Here is a 4,713-nt window from a genome sequence, read left to right as displayed (position 1 = left end):
GTGTCTGACTCCTAGTGACCCCATGGACTACAGCCTACCAGGCTCCTCCATCCATGGGATTTTCCAGGCAAGAGTACTGGAGTCGGGTGCCATTGCCTTCTCTGGCAAGTAGTATAACATTATATAAATATACCATAGTTATCTACACACTGAATAAAATTTGGTTGGTTCTTGTTTCTCTATTACAATAAAGCTGGACCTAGGAATGCAACGTTTGTCACTTTTTTTTTAGGAATGCAATGTTTAGATTACAAGATAGGTGTATTTTTTTTAGTATTCATTTTATTTATTTGGCTGTGCCAGGTCTTAGTTGTGGCAGGTGATATCTAGTTCCCTGACCAGGGACTGAACCCTGGCCCCCTGAATTAGGAGCATGGAGTCTTAGCCCCTGGACCACCAGGGAAGTCCTGATGTATATTTTTAAAAGATGTCATACTTTTTAAAAAGTGGTTGTACCATTTTATATTCCCACCAGCAGTGTATGAGTTCTATAACCTCAACAACACTTGACGTAGCCAGTCTTTGCATGAAGGGTTATCTGCTTGTGGTTTTAATGTTCATTTCCCTAATGATCTTTAGCGTCTTTCCAAGTGTTTATCTGCCATCAATATATTTTCTTTGGCCATCATGAATTTTTTGTTTGTTTAAATTGCAAAAGACTTCCCTGGTAGTCTAGTGGTTGAGACTCTGAGTTTCCATGGCAAGGGGTACGGGTTTGATCCCTGGATTCGGAAATAAAATCCCACACGCCACGCTACATGACCAAAAAAAAAAAAAAAAAATTTACAAAAGAGGTTCTCATTCATTATATAACTAGACAAAAAATACAGATGTATGTAAATAATAGTCTCCACCTCCAACCCACACATAAGCAACCAGAGGTGCACTTACTAAGCATGCAAATTCTTTTGTTGTTGTTGTTGTATATTTCTTTTTAATTTTTATTTTGTACTGGGGTATAGCTGATTAACAATGTTGTGATAGTTTCAGATAACACCAAAGGGACTCAGCCATGTATATAAGTATCCATTCTCCCTCCGCCACACCCTTTCCATCCATGCTGCCACATAACATTGAGCAGAGTTTCATGAGCTATACAGTAGGTCCTCGCTGGTTATCATCCATTTTAAATATAGCAGTGTGTACATGTCCATCCCAAATTCTCTAACTATCTCTTCCCCTCATTCTTCTCTGCAGCAACCATAATTTCTTTCTTTAAGAGGCATGCAAATTCCTGCTCAGCTCTTGACAACTGTGATTCAGTAGGTCACAGATGGGGCATTTTGACAAGCCATCATGAATTGATTTGGTAATTCTGATGCAAGTGAGCTATAGTTTCTTGAGAAGGTCTGCTCTTACTCTTGTCCTCTTAAGGAATAGTTGAAGGAAGGAAGTCAGTGAGTCTGAAGAGGCACATCCCTTCCGTACAGGGTGAGCCCATGTACCCTGTAAAGAAGGTGTACATGGACTGCCTTCAAATAAGAAACTTTGTCTAAGTGAATGAGTATATGTGCTCTGTTGTCCCATAGAGCACCAAGAGTTTGGAACCTAAAGATCAAATTAAAAAAAAAAAAAAAACTTTCTAAGAGAGTTACTTCGAAACAAAATTAGGCAACAGAGCCAGCAAGGTAACTGCTACTGCTACTGCTAAGTCACTTCAGTCCTGTCGGACTCTGTGCGACCCCAGAGACAGCAGCCCACCAGGCTCCCCCGTCCGTGGGATTCTCCAGGCAAGAACACTGGAGTGGGTTGCCATTTCCTTCTCCAATGCATGAAAGTGAAAAGTGAAAGGGAAGTCACTCAGTCGTGTCCGACTCTTAGCGACCCCATGGACTGGGGTCTACCAGGCTCCTCCATCCATGGAATTTTCCAGGCAAGAGTACTGGAGTGGGATGCCATGGTAAGGAATTTGCCAAATTCACCAAGCTTGCAGAAAAAGGACTTCTCTGGGTTGAGAAATGACTGATTGGGGGTGAAGAAGAGAGTGGACAAGACACAGTCCAGGCATACACATACACATTCTCTCTTTCCTTCTCTCTCCCTGAGGAAAAACTGCCCTTTATAAATACACAGTGAGGAATGTAACCACCATACAGGTAGTGTGTGTCTTAACCCAAATTAAACAACAGCTATTTGCCCTAAGCCATACTTCCCTGCCTCTGTTTGCAAGGCCTAAAATGGTAGAGAAAGGAAACAACACGGTATTTGGAAAGGGCTGTTCCTTTTATAGATAAATTGCCCAGGCCCTGTCCTCATAATTTTGGATCCATAGATTTTAAAGAGCTTAAGCCTGTCAATAGGCTTTGGACAATCAAGCTCAGCAAAAGCCATTTTGCTTCAGTTACAGCACCCAAACAACCACCCTCCCTGATCAGTTAAATAAAAAGCCATTTATCTGTTCTAGAGCAGAATCAACCAAGGCACTGTTTTCCACAGCAAGCTACTGATCCAAGAGGGATCTGAGCCAACTGCCAAGTAACTCCTGTACCCTGGCAGAAACTCAGCTGAGCCTCCATTGGTGGGCAAGATGAGGGGGGAGCCCCGCTTCCCATGTATGTCCTCCTCTTTTTTCTCATTTAAAAACAATTATACAGATGCTGGCTCCATTCAAAAGGGGCATGTGAGGCCCAATAAACAGTCCTTGTTAGAATGTCTGCTGGTTTCTACCTTCAGCATTTGACCTTGGGTCAAATATTGAGTATAGTACATTATTCTAAATTTGTTGTTTAGTTGTTAAGTCCTGTCTGATCTTTTGTGGCCCCATGGACTGTAGCCTGCCAAGCCCTTCTGTCCATGTGATCTCCCAGGCAAGAATACTGGTGTGGGATGCCATTTCCTTCTCCAGGGATCTTCCTGACCCAGGGATCAAACCTGTATCTCCTGCATTGCAGGCAGATTCTTTACCACTGAGCCAGCTACCAGGGAAGGATTATTCTAAATAGGTGCACTCTTATTTAGGTTACCATCACCAAGGTATGTGCAGTCATTTGTAAGCCACTATAGGGCTGACTTTACATTTGTAAATTTTTAACTTGTAACTTTTGTTTTCTTTTACTTTGGATACAGCCCATTTTTCCCCAGTTCATCACCCTTTCTTAAATGGCATGGCTTTGACTCACTGGGTTGTGTGCACCAGCCCTTTTATTGATCATCCATTACTGTCAGGCACTGGACTTAATATTCATCTGTAGTCTGACAACAATATGAAAGATGAAGCAATCTTTCCTCCAGTTTACAAAGAAACCAGGGCCTTGGAATAGGTAAAGACTGTGCGAGATCAGGCAGCTAGGGGCCTCAGGACGCTGTCTCAACTCAGAGCAGGAACACTCCTTCACCAGCTGCCTCCCTTTAAAGCAAATAAACTGCTCTGAAACAGTGCAGCCTGAGGGCCAGCGTTCAGTCATTCCTCACAGCAGGAATGCTTCGTCCTGCTGTCAAATCTGAAACTATGTAAGGTTATGTGTGAAACCTGGGAAGGAGACTCAGGTTTTTAAGGAGTCAGTGATCCCAAGAAGGTCACGAGCCACTGCCTGGGCAAGTGGTCAACTTACCCATTCTCTTAAGTTCGTGGTGCTTGCTGTCCAGGGAGTACTGCAGTGGGAGCCAGAAGTTCTGGCTTCCAGTCCCAGCCTTAGCACTATTTCTCTGAGGGCTCTTGGCCCAGGCAGCTCACCTACGGACCACAGATTTCCGTTCTCTTTTCCCCTGGCCTTGATTGCCTATTTATAAATATACTTTCCTTGTCAAGGAAAGTTTTTTTTTTAACCATCGTTTGTATTATTCCATTGTTTTAACATATATGGAGTCTCATTAAAAGTCCTCCCCAATTTTACACTGAAGCAGGGAGGGATAAACAGACATAAGGAACAATAATTCGTTTTTACCAAGCCAGCTTACCTCTCTGGGCCTCAGTTTTCCACCTGTAAACTGACCCAATTGGGTCAGACGTATCAGATTGCTCGCATTCCCACTAGGCTCAAGACACAAAGCTAACTACCCAGCAACCAGCAACCCGGACCGGCGTAGTCGCTCGCGCGCTCCCCCACCTCCCTTCCAGGATCTCAGCAGCAGCTGATTTCCCAAGAGCCTCCCTGGCCCTATCCTGCCATCCCAATCGCCCGAGTGGACTCACCGCGCTCGCAAGGTGCCAGCTCCCACGGGGAGCTCGGCTGCCCTGGGGACTGCGCAGCCAGGGTGGGAAAGACGCAGGACTCCCGGACCCGCGCGGCGCTGGAGCCTGCGCGCACTGTTCCCACAGAAGGCCCGGGCGGGCGCGGCTCTGCCCACTGCCTACGTGCGTGCGCCAGGAGGCGGCGGCCCTGGCTCCTGCCTTTGTTAGTTGTCCATATGCAGGCAGGTTGTTTTCAGCTGGGTGCTCCCTAGAGCGGGCCCCAGCTGGGGCGACCCGGCGACAGCAGCAACAGCCGTGCGCTGGCCCGGAGCCAGAAGGAAGCCATGTAAGTGGGTGTCGGTGCAGCACCGGGTGACCCGCCCATCCGCCGTTTCTGTTAAGGCACCTACTCCTCCCGCAGGCTAGCCAGCCTCAAAACAGGGACAAGCAGTTAGACCATCTGGTAGCAATAGTGACCCCAAGATCACTGAATATCTGTGCTCTCGGCGGAATCACCAAATTTTAGGGCTGGACCTTTATTTAATTCTCAGTGTTGACTGCCCAGGACTTCTGGGCTCCTATCCTAGCTCTCCTGGGAGCCC

At 46.2% G+C, this 4,713-nt stretch overlaps 1 protein-coding gene across 5 annotated transcripts in view; it reads right to left on the bottom strand.

The window, feature by feature from the left end:
* The window catches only part of ARHGEF37 (Rho guanine nucleotide exchange factor (GEF) 37), a 92,395-nt gene extending 87,954 nt beyond the window's left edge, over window positions 1-4,441 (bottom strand). For 4 of the 5 annotated variants that reach the window (XR_826174.1, XR_826173.1, XM_010850538.1 and 1 more), the window contains exon 1: window positions 4,133-4,441. The gene's annotated coding sequence lies outside the window, so the exon portion shown is untranslated. Of the gene's footprint in view, window positions 1-3,897; window positions 4,026-4,132 lie in introns of those variants that run through there. The other variant, XM_010850539.1, reaches the window with a different exon arrangement.
* Between the last annotated feature and the right edge of the window lie 272 nt (window positions 4,442-4,713).

Source organism: Bison bison, unplaced genomic scaffold (assembly GCF_000754665.1).
Source record: "Bison bison bison isolate TAMUID 2011002044 unplaced genomic scaffold, Bison_UMD1.0 scf7180017864291, whole genome shotgun sequence".
In the NCBI taxonomy this organism is placed as follows: Eukaryota; Metazoa; Chordata; class Mammalia; order Artiodactyla; family Bovidae; genus Bison; species Bison bison.
The sequence above is the reverse complement of the archived record's forward strand: the minus strand, read 5'-3'. Positions and strand labels throughout refer to the sequence as shown.